Here is a 12,332-nt window from a genome sequence, read left to right on the forward strand (position 1 = left end):
TATGCCAGGTGAGAGTGGGGTATTTGTGTACTGCCACAGAGTACAGTGAGGTAGATATTAGTATACGGTATGGAAGCTGAGAGTGGGCAGGGTACATGTTTGGGCACAGTGTACGGTGAGGTAGGTACTAGTACACAGTATGCCAGGTGAGAGTGGGGTATTTGTGTACTGGCACAGAGTACAGTTATGTAGGTATTAGTATACGGTATGGAAGCTGAGAGTGGGCAGGGTACATGTTTGGGCACAGTGTACGGTGAGGTAGGTACTAGTACACAGTATGCCAGGTGAGAGTGGGGTATTTGTGTACTGGCACAGAGTACAGTTATGTAGGTATTAGTATACGGTATGGAAGCTGAGAGTGGGCAGGGTACATGTTTGGGCACAGTGTACGGTGAGGTAGGTACTAGTACACAGTATGCCAGGTGAGAGTGGGGTATTTGTGTACTGGCACAGAGTACAGTTATGTAGGTATTAGTATACGGTATGGAAGCTGAGAGTGGGCAGGGTACATGTTTGGGCACAGTGTACGGTGAGGTAGGTACTAGTACACAGTATGCCAGGTGAGAGTGGGGTATTTGTGTACTGCCACAGAGTACAGTGAGGTAGATATTAGTATACGGTATGGAAGCTGAGAGTGGGCGGGGTACATGTGTGGGCACAGTGTACGGTGAGGTAGGTACTAGTATACAGTATGGCAGCTGAGAGGTTAAGAGAAGCAGGAAACTTTTCAGAGTTTTTGTTACTGCTCCAGCCCAGTCTCCCCCTCTCAGCTGTGCCTCCCTCCCCCCTTCTCTCATTCTCTCTCCTCCTCCCCTCCCTGGCTGATTACACAGCCCTGGCCCCTTATTTCCTCTGGATTGTCCTGCTTTTTTCCCTCTCCATAGACTGCTCCAGCCCCCTGTGGGTTGAGGGAGACGGGCACCCTGTCAATGAATCTGACTTTGCCTTTACACTCGGATGCAGGAGCCATTCCCAGTAAAAAGTTCCAGTTGTTAGGCTTGGAAAAGAGACATCTTTTTCCATCACTCCATGCGGATAAGGATGTGATATTTTGGGGTAGCAGATGGCATCTCTCTGACCCATCATCCTCATACTGGGGCACAGAGCGTTGCGCAGATCAGGTAAGTCTGCATATATCTAGAACAATGGAAATGTTCCGCTCAGCTAGCGAGAGGGTTCCTAAGGACCTCTAAACTGGCTCATACTCAGATCTGCCCCAGCTAGGAGCCTCTCTCTATGCAACAAACCTTGGTCTGGGCTACATAAGTTTAGTTGCACCAAGAAGTGAATCTGTGGCCATTTGTACTCCAAGATAGGTTGTCTTACTGATCCAGCTCCCATTGTGTTGTATCATGTATCTCAGTGTTCCTCAGACAAGCCGACTACAAGAGGACACTGGTGAATCACTCGGAGTCATGTTCACTGAGTCAGCTGTGTCCTAAATGGGTTATTCATCAGTTTGGGGCCCCTAAGGGCCAGTTTGGGGGATATATGCGGAAAATATCTGGATGCTAATTAAGGATAGCACACCTTTTACGAATTCTATTCATTAATATTGATATCAGAAGAGTTCAGAGTGAACCCTCCAAATATCAGATACAAGACAGAAGACCCACCTCCGTCCCTGACATTGCTACCCTGTGGGTAACACGACCCCTAAGCAATATGGATTGTGGATTGTATGGGATGAAAGTTCCCTTATAGCTTAGTGTGTCTCCCAAAAGATGCAGGTATGACTGCAGAAGAGATGGAAAGGCCTTAGGGAACTTAGTGGAAGAGATGAAATAGGCTAAATAGACATATATAATGTATCCAGTAGTAATTACATCCTGTGGATATAGAGGTACTGTATGGTAGCTCTCGCTTGCCTGCCTAATGCACTCATTGTACGCTTTGTGTGGAGTCACTTCTTGCAGGCAGGTAGTGGACACTATGCTGGCTTCTCCATAAGGTTCAGTGATGGTTGGAGCCCATGTTTCACTCCGTTCCTCGCTCAGGGGCAGATGTATTAAGCCTGGAGAAGTGATAAAGCAGTAATAAGTGCAAGGTGATAACGCACCAGCCAATCAGCTCCAATATGTAAGTTAACAGTTAGGAGCTGATTGGCTGATGCGTTATCACCTTCCACTTATCACTGCTTTATCACTTCTCCATGATTAATACATCTGCCCTTCAGTTTCTAGTATGAATGCTATTTCCTCACTGCAGGATAAATGCGTTTAACTGCCGCGCATGAAAAAACACACGTGAGATTGCTAACCTGAGTCAGCCCTTAATGCATTTGTACAATAGTCTTTTTTGTAATGTTTTTAGACTCCTCGGCTTCTGCTGGAAAAAAAGTTTTTGGCATCCACTACCTTCTCAGTCTTATAGTACTTCCTAACAACCCTCCTGGGTCTCCCTCTACAGGCTTCAGTACACGACCTCTTGTTCTGGTACATCTCTTCCACTGAAATATACTCGCCTTCTGAACTGGGCAAGGCCTAAACTCCTTTGTTAGATAAACCTATGTGCAAACGCTGCGTTCCAAGCACAGGGAAGATTTGCAAAGGGGTCACGCGGGGTTGACAGCCTGGTATCAATTTCCAAAAATGGCCAAAAGACAATTTCAAATCAGATTATCTACGTAAAATAGACCCTGAGGTCCTTATTTCTCAAGCATTGGAGAGTGATAAAGTACCAACTAACCAGCTCCTGTCATTTTTCAAACACAGCAAGTAACATGGCAGTAAAGAGCTGATTGGCTGGTACTCAGGGCCGGACTGGTCCACAGGGGATCTGGGGAAACCACTTCCTGTGGCCCCTCCTCTACCTCTAGGGATCAGGTTCCAGACTTTATCCAGGTGCGCTTGAATTATGCATTATACATATGTTACATTATGCTTCACAATAATATGGTTTATTATATATTTAACAAGGGGCACAGAACATGGACTCTGTAATGGTTATCCAAACCTCTGTGGTGACTGGCCACGCCCCCACTGGAGCCTGGCCACACCCTTAAGCATTTGCCCCCACAACAGCATTCCCCTGGTGGGCCCTTCATGCCCCAGTCCGACACTGCTGGTACTTTATCACTTAGCTATTTATCACTCTCCAAGGCTTGATAAATCTGGTCCTGTGTTTGAAAAATGTCAGTTAGGAGCTGATTGGTTGGTACTTTATCACCGTGCAAGTTATCACTCTCCAAGGCTTGATAAATAAGGGCCTGGAGAATTTCACCAGTCAAAACACAATTACCAGGAGCCTCACTCACATCATCTCCTTACTATTTACTCCTGACTTTCCCCCCAGGTTGCTAGTATCACCCGCTATTAGCTTTAGTGTGCATGGGTGGCTTTGTGTTTCATATACCTCCCTGGTGCTGAAAATGCCAGTACTCCCACCTTAGTGGTGATGAATAGTATTATTCAGTGGTCTGTGCAACCAGTAATAAATGTTTAACCCTACATTACGTAAAATAATTTACTTTTATGATGCCAGTACTCCCAGAGGCAGGAGTTCCACCATACAGTACTGGACAGGCGAAACGCGACAGCACATTATAAAAATGGCACCCACTGGTTAGCCGGCACACAGGGACTTGTAGTTCCATAACCGTAATAAAAAAAAAAAAAAAAACTCGGTCCACCTAAAACTATGTGAAAGAAATACAGTAATCGAGAAAAGAAAATGACTGGTTATCTGAGTCGGTGTATCTTCAAGTCTATGAGAATCCGCGGCAGGGGGTGTGATCCATGGCCCTTGTGAGTCAGATGGGCCCCCGAGTGCTTGCTGAGTGGGGCAGTTTTACAATGGGTAATACGGTTTTCTTGTGAAAAAGCAGCAGTTCCGCATGCGTGACATAGGTCTCCCGTGGCGATAGCGTTTTCTAATGCCTGAGATACAGAAATGACTGCAGGGGAAAAACAGCAGTCAGGCTGTTTACCTATTGTATTTTTCTTATACGTCGTGCTAGCTACACTGCTATAACCCTTTATGATCTGGTTGTCCTGTGCATTTTCGCCAATGTGAGTCCCCTACCACCTCTGCTGGGAGGCCGTGTTATGGATCTACTACTACTATCTTTGTCTTCCCTCTCATTGTACAGTGCCGCCCGCAGGAACACTACGCATGGTGCTGTATTGCTGAGTGTTTATAGAATTACGGAGTCTAGTTATGATAGATAAAACCACAAGGAAACAGCTGTTTCTGCATGGTACAAGTATCAGTGCAATGGAAGAAATGCCTAACACGTGTTATCAGACATATCTCCAGCATAAGGCAAATGCTGCATTATTATCAACGGGGACTACTGTCTTGGCCAATCGAATGAGCTTGGTCCCCTTCATATGGCCTTAAGGCCCGTACACACTGGCCGATATATCGGCCGTTCTCTTGAACGGGTCCGTCGGCCAGTGTGTACAGTCGATACAGTACGTCTGTGAACTCCGTTGTTCACAGACGTATCGCGTCGGCCCCGCAGCACAGCCGACACATGCTGCGGCAGCCGACGGTGATTGACAGTCAGTCCCCAACGGATCGAGTAGTGTGTATGCTCAACACACTGCCCGATCCGTCCATAGATATATCTGCCGATCAATTGATCGGCAGATATATCTTCCAGTGAGTACCCACCTTTAGATGTTATAACCTGATGGGTGTGGGTATCACCAGGGAGGCCCGCTGCCCACCTCATTCACTGAAACATCAGGTGGGCAGTTGAGCTCTTGGGGGGTATTTGAAGAATAGGCGGGGTCAGCAGTGTCAGGCTACCCTAGAGAAGATGGCACTGGAGGAGGTGCAGAAACTGCAGTTACTTGCGGTTATTTTTATTATTATTAACCTTTATTTATAAGGTGCCACAAAGGTTCCGCAGAGGTTCATTTAGGAATGGCTGCTTTGTTTTATAGACAATTTAGCATTTCCCAGTTTTGGGTTTTTATTTTAGAACACGTATATATAATGTAACTGTATACAGAGGTAAAAGGGACGTTTATCCAGTGACCTGTAAAGTGGCAATATATCTTCTATTTTCCTGCTACTAATACCTCTTCCCATATAACCTAGTACAGGTTGAGTATCCCATATCCAAATATTCCGAAATACGGAATATTCCGAAATACGGACTTTTTTGAGTGAGAGTGAGATAGTGAAACCTTTGTTTTTTGATGGCTCAATGTACACAAACTTTGTTTAATACACAAAGTTATTAAAAATATTGTATTAAATGACCTTCAGGCTGTGTGTATAAGGTGTATATGAAACATAAATAAATTGTGTGAATGTAGACACACTTTGTTTAATGCACAAAGTTATAAAAAATATTGGCTAAAATGACCTTCAGGCTGTGTGTATAAGGTGTATATGATACATAAATGCATTCTGTGCTTAGATTTAGGTCCCATCACCATGATATCTCATTATGGTATGCAATTATTCCAAAATACGGAAAAATCCGATATCCAAAATACCTCTGGTCCCAAGCATTTTGGATAAGGGATACTCTCAACCTGTATTCTACCTGCTTCTCACACTGCATCACCTGTAATTCTAGCTTCAAGGTCCCATCCTTTACTATTGCCATCTGTACACTCTAGTGAGTAGTTGTCATCTGTGTTAGTGTGCGCTCATCAGTGAGTGACACTGCATCCTAGTGAGCTAAATTGTGTCATCCATGTGTGTGCTCACCAGTGAGTGACACTGCATCCTAGTGAGCTAAATTGTGTCATCCTTGTGAGTGTGCTCCCCAGTGAGTGACACTGCATCCTAGTGAGCTAAATTGTGTCATCTGTGTTAGTGTGGTCACCAGTGACACTGCATCCTAGTGAGCTAAATTGTGTAAACCGTATGAAAGTGCTCACCAGTGAGTGACACTGCATCCTAGTCAGCTAAATTGTGTCACCTGTGTGAGTGTGCTCACCAGTGAGTGACACTGCATCCTAGTGAGCTAAATTGTGTCACCTGTGTGAGTGTGCTCACCAGTGAGATACAATGCATTCTAGTGAGCTGAATTGTGTCATCCGTATGAGAGTGCTCACCAGTGAGTGACACTGCATCCTAGTGAGCTAAGTTGTGTCACCTGTGTGTGTGCTCAAGAGTGAGATACACTGCATCCTAGTGAGCTAAATTGTGTCATCTGTGTGAGTGTGCTGAGCAGTGACTGCATCCTAGTGAGCTAAATTGTGTCACCTGTGTGAGTGTGCTCACCAGTGAGTGACACTGCATCCTAGTGAGCTAAATTGAGTCACCTGTGTGAGTGTGCTGAGCAGTGACACTGCATCCTAGTGAGCTAAATTGTGTCACCTGTGTGAGTTTGCTCACCAGTGAGATACACTGCATCCTAGTGAGCTAAATTGTGTCATCCTTGTGAGTGTGCTCACCAGTGAGTGACACTGCATCCTAGTGAGCTAAATTGTGTCATCCATGTGAGTGTGCTCACCAGTGAGTGACACTGCATCCTAGTGAGCTAAATTGTGTCATCTGTGTGAGTGTGCTGAGCAGTGACACTGCATCCTAGTGAGCTCAATTGTGTCACTTGTGTGAGTGTGCTCACCAGTGAGATACACTGCATACTAGTGAGCTGAATTGTGTCATCCGTATGAAAGTGCTCACCAGTGAGTGACACTGCATCCTAGTGAGCTAAATTGTGCCACCGGTGTGAGTGTGCTCACCAGTGAGTGACACTGCATCCTAGTGAGCTAAATTGTGTCACATGTGTGAGTGACCCTGCATCCTAGTAAGCTAAACTGTGTAAACCGTATGAAAGTGCTCACCAGTTAGTGACACTGCATCCTAGTGAGCTAAATTATGTCACCTGTGTGAGTGTGCTCACCAGTGAGTGACACTGCATCCTAGTGAGCTAAATTATGTCATCCGTGTGAGTGTGCTCACCAGTGAGTGACACTGCATCCTACTGAGCTAATTGTGTCATCCATGTGAGTGAGCTCACCAGTGAGTGAGCTAAATTGTGTAAACCATATAAAAGTGCTCACCAGTGAGTGACACTGCATCCTAGTGAGCTAAATTGTGTAAACCGTATGAAAGTACTCACCAGTGAGTGACACTGCATCCTAGTGAGCTAAATTTTGTCATCCATGTGAGTGTGCTCACCAGTGAGTGACATTGCATCCTAGTGAGCTAAATTGTTTCACCTGTGTGAGTGTACTCACCAGTGAGATACAATGCATCCTAGTGAGCTGAATTGTGTCATCCGTATGAGAGTGCTCACCAGTGAGTGACACTGCATCCTAGTGAGCTAAATTGTGTCACCTGTGAGTGTGCTCAAGAGTGAGATACACTGCATCCTAGTGAGGTACATTGAGTCACCTGTGTGAGTGTGCTGAGCAGTGACACTGCATCCTAGTGAGCTAAATTGTGTCACCTGTGTGAGTGTGCTCACCAGTGAGATACACTGCATCCTAGTGAGCTAAATTGTGTCATCCTTGTGAGTGTGCTCACCAGTGAGTGACACTGCATCCTAGTGAGCTAAATTGTGACATCCAAGTGAGTGTGCTCACCAGTGAGTGACACTGCATCCTAGTGAGCTAAATTGTGTCATCTGTGTGAGTGTGCTGGGCAGTGACACTGCATCCTAGTGAGCTAAATTGTGCCACTGGTGTGAGTGTGCTCACCAGTGAGTGACACTGCATCCTACTGAGCTAATTGTGTCATCCATGTGAGTGAGCTAAGTTGTGTAAACCGTATGAAAGTGCTCACCAGTGAGTGACACTGCATTCTAGTGAGCTAAATTTTGTCATCCATGTAAGTGTGCTCACCAGTGAGTGACACTGCATCCTAGTGAGCTAAATGGTGTCATCTGTGTGAGTGTGCTGAGCAGTGACACTGCATCCTAGTTAGCTAAATTGTGTCACTTGTGTGAGTGTGCTCACCAGTGAGATACACTGCATTCTAGTGAGCTAAATTGTGTCACCTGAGTGTGCTCACCAGTGAGATACACTGCATCCTAGTGAGCTAAATTGTGTCACCTGTGTGAGTGACACTGCATCCTAGTAAGCTAAATTGTGTCATCCGTATGAGAGTGCTCACCAGTGAGTGACACTGCATCCTAGTGAGCTAAATTGTGTCATCCATATGAGAGTGCTCACCAGTGAGTGACACTGCATCCTAGTGAGCTAAATTGTGTCACTTGTGTGAGTGTGCTCACCAGTGAGTGACACTACATCCTAGTGAGCTAAATTTTGACATCCATGTGAGTGTGCTCACCAGTGAGTGACACTGCATCCTACTGAGCTAAATTGTGTCATATATGTGAGTGAGCTAAGTTGTGTAAACCATATGAAAGTGCTCACCAGTGAGTGACACTGCGTCCTAGTGAGCTAAATTGTGTCACCTGTGTGAGTGTGCTCACCAGTGAGTGACACTGCATCCTAGTGAGCTAAATTGTGTAAACTGTATGAACGTGCTCACCAGTGAGTGACACTGCATTCTAGTGAGCTAAATTTTGTCATCCATGTAAGTGTGCTCACCAGTGAGTGACACTGCATCTTACTGAGGTAAATTGTGTCATACATGTGAGTGTGCTCACCAGTGAGTGACACTGCATCCTAGTGAGCTAAATTGTGTCACCTGAGTGTGCTCACCAGTGAGATACACTGCATCCTAGTGAGCTAAATTGTGTCACCTGTGTGAGTGACACTACATCCTAGTAAGCTAAATTGTGTCATCCATGTAAGTGTGCTCACCAGTGAGTGACACTGCATCTTACTGAGGTAAATTGTGTCATACATGTGAGTGTGCTCACCAGTGAGTGACACTGCATCCTAGTGAGCTAAATGGTGTCATCTGTGTGAGTGTGCCGAGCAGTGACACTGCATCCTAGTGAGCTAAATTGTGTCACTTGTGTGAGTGTGCTCACCAGTGAGATACACTGCATCCTAGTGAGCTAAATTGTGTCACCTGAGTGTGCTCACCAGTGAGATACACTGCATCCTAGTGAGCTAAATTGTGTCCACTGGTGAGCACACTCACACAGGTAGATACACTGCATCCTAGTGAGCTAAATTGTGTCACCTGTGTGAGTGACACTGCATCCTAGTAAGCTAAATTGTGTCATCCGTATGAGAGTGCTCACCAGTGAGTGACACTGCATCCTAGTGAGCTAAATTGTGTCACCTGTGTGAGTGTGCTCACCAGTGAGTGACCCTGCATCCTAGTGACCTAAATTGTGTTACCTGTGTGAGTGTGCTCACCAGTGAGATACAATGCATCCTAGTGAGCTGAATTGTGTCATCCGTATGAGTGCTCACCAGTGAGTGACACTGCATCCTAATGAGCTAATTGTGTAAACTGTATGAAAGTGCTCACCAGTGAGTGACACTGCATCCTAGTGAGCTAAATTTTGTCATCCATGTGAGTGTGCTCACCAGTGAGTGACACTTCATCCTACTGAGCTAAATTGTGTCATCCATGTGAGTGAGCTCACCAGTGAGTGAGCTAAATTGTGTAAACCGTATGAAAGTGCTCACAAGTGAGTGACACTGCATCCTAGTGAGCTAAATTGTGTAAACTGTATGAAAGTGCTCACCAGTGAGTGACACTGCATTCTAGTGAGCTAAATTTTGTCATCCATGTAAGTGTGCTCACCAGTGAGTGACACTGCATCTTACTGAGGTACATTGTCATCCATGTGAGTGTGCTCACCAGTGAGTGACACTGCATCCTAGTGAGCTAAATGGTGTCATCTGTGTGAGTGTGCTGAGCAGTGACACTGCATCCTAGTGAGCTAAATTGTGTCACTTGTGTGAGTGTGCTCACCAGTGATACACTGCATCCTAGTGAGCTAAATTGTGTCACCTGAGTGTGCTCATGGTGTCATCTGTGTGAGTGTGCTGAGCAGTGACACTGCATCCTAGTGAGCTAAATTGTGTCACTTGTGTGAGTGTGCTCACCAGTGATACACTGCATCCTAGTGAGCTAATGAGGTCATTCCGAGTTGTTCGCTCGCAAGGCGATTTTAGCAGTATTGCACACGCTAAGCCGCCGCCTACTGGGAGTGAATCTTAGCTTCTCAAAATTGCGAACGATGTATTCGCAATATTGCGATTACAAACTTCTTAGCAGTTTCAGAGTAGCTTCTGACTTACTCGGCATCTGCGATCAGTTCAGTGCTTGTCGTTCCTGGTTTGACGTCACAAACACTCCCAGCGTTCGCCCAGACACTCCCCCATTTCTCCAGCCACTCCCGCGTTTTTTCCAGAAACGGTAGCGTTTTTTCCCACACGCCCTTAAAACGGCCTGTTTCCGCCCAGTAACACCCATTTCCTGTCAATCACACTACGATCGCCGGAGCGAAGAAACAGCCGTGAGTAAAAATACTAACTTCATAGCAAAATTACTTGGCGCAGTCGCAGTGCGGATATTGCGCATGCGCACTAAGCGGAAAATCACTGCGATGCGAAGAAATTTACAGAGCGAACGACTCGGAATGAGGGCCTAAATTGTGTCACCTGAGTGTGCTCACCAGTGAGATACACTGCATCCTAGTGAGCTGAATTGTGTCATCCGTATGAGTGCCCACCAGTGAGTGACACTGCATCCTAGTGAGCAAAATTGTATCACCTGTGTGAGTGTGCTCACCAGTGAGTGACACTGCATCCTAGTGAGCTAAATTGTGTCTCCTATGTGAGTAACACTGCATCCTAGTAAGCTAAATTGTGTTAACCGTATGAAAGTGCTCACCAGTGAGTGACACTGCATCCTAGTGAGCTAAATTATGTCATCCGTGTGAGTGTGCTCACCAGTGAGTGACACTGCATCCTACTGAGCTAACTTGTGTCATCCATGTGAGTGACCTCACCAGCGAGTGAGCTAAATTGTGTAACCCGTATGAAAGTGCTCACCAGTGAGTGACACTGCATCCTAGTGAGCTAAATTGTGTCACCTGTGTGAGTGTGCTCACCAGTGAGTGACACTGCATCCTAGTGAGCTAAATTATGTCATCCGTGTGAGTGTGCTCACCAGTGAGTGACACTGCATCCTACTGAGCTAACTTGTGTCATCCATGTGAGTGACCTCACCAGCGAGTGAGCTAAATTGTGTAAACCGTATGAAAGTGCTCACCAGTGAGTGACACTGCATCCTAGTGAGCTAAATTGTGTCACCTGTGTGAGTGTGCTCACCAGTGAGTGACACTGCATCCTAGTGAGCTAAATTGTGTAAACCGTATGAAAGTGCTCACCAGTGAGTGACACTGCATCCTAGTAAGCTAAATTGTGTAAAATGTATGAAAGTGCTCACCAGTGAGTGACACGTATTGGAACCAAGGTTATCTGCTGGCCATTTTTTCAGAAACCATGTAAAAAATGATGTGTAGGAGCAGAACTCATGTAAGCACTTCTGATTTTCAGGTTACAATATGGTCACATGATTTCAGTTTTGGGCTGTTCCTGGTCTTCAGATACACTGATTTTCCATCACCATTCATCTGTCAATAATTTGTTGAAACAGGGCAATGCTCTGCTGATTGCTGGAGGGGCCTGCAGGGCAGACTAGATGGGCCAAGTGGTTCTTATCTGCCAATCGAAAGGAGTAGGGTGATGAGTCTTGCACCAAACTTGTTCCAGAAATATGGATCTGTATCCATAAGTCCATAGAATCTTATGTTAATAAACAAATTCACCTCCAACTGAGCCAGCAGTCCTCAATGGGGATGGTATGCAATATCATGACTTCAGTTACTCCTCATATGGAGAAATGGGAATAGCTGAAAGTCCACAGAGTCGGAGAGGGGGAGAGGGCACGCCAAAGATGGTCACTCACAGACTTAATCGGGACAGACTGCGCCTGTGTATTCACCAGCAACATTCTTCCAGAGGGATTTCAGTAGAAAGGCCGGACATGTTTTTGGTATTAAGTCTGGGGCAAAAGTACTATTTTTGTCTTTTTTTCGTACTCCTATACTCTTAATTAAAACAATTCCAAATAGGGATAAGAAGTATTTCCCAGGGTCACCTCCAAATACACTCTGACCTTCTGCCCTGCTGGTAATAGCGACTCGGCTCAACCGATCCAGCAGAGAATGGGCAGGCCAATTACATGAAGGCTTTCTGAGAATTCCTCCAGTCATTATCATGGCCTTGTGATGTATTTTTATCATGTTACTCATTCCGCTAATGAATAAAATGAGCCCAGTAATTAGAGAATTGTAGGAAACAATTAGAGCGGCCTCCTAATCTTCCCCCATTCTCTTGTACTTTAAGTAGAAATGGTGGATAAATGGTTTTGCTATACAGAGATAATTGGATCCATCCACTGGTATATATCTGTATATGTGGCTACATTAACGTTTCACTATCCTGAGTTGTTGCTTCTAGGTTAATAGTTCATGAAAC

The 12,332-nt window shown here is 45.4% G+C and overlaps 1 protein-coding gene across 1 annotated transcript in view; it reads left to right on the forward strand.

The window, feature by feature from the left end:
• Positions 1 to 834: 834 nt before the first annotated feature.
• PLEKHG2 (pleckstrin homology and RhoGEF domain containing G2) overlaps positions 835 to 12,332 on the forward strand; it is a 124,524-nt gene continuing 113,026 nt past the window's right edge. Inside the window, exon 1 of the mRNA XM_063938595.1 lies at positions 835 to 1,121. The gene's annotated coding sequence lies outside the window, so the exon portion shown is untranslated. The remainder of the gene's footprint in view (positions 1,122 to 12,332) is intronic.

Source organism: Pseudophryne corroboree, chromosome 8 (genome assembly GCF_028390025.1).
Source record: "Pseudophryne corroboree isolate aPseCor3 chromosome 8, aPseCor3.hap2, whole genome shotgun sequence".
NCBI classification, from domain to species: Eukaryota; Metazoa; Chordata; class Amphibia; order Anura; family Myobatrachidae; genus Pseudophryne; species Pseudophryne corroboree.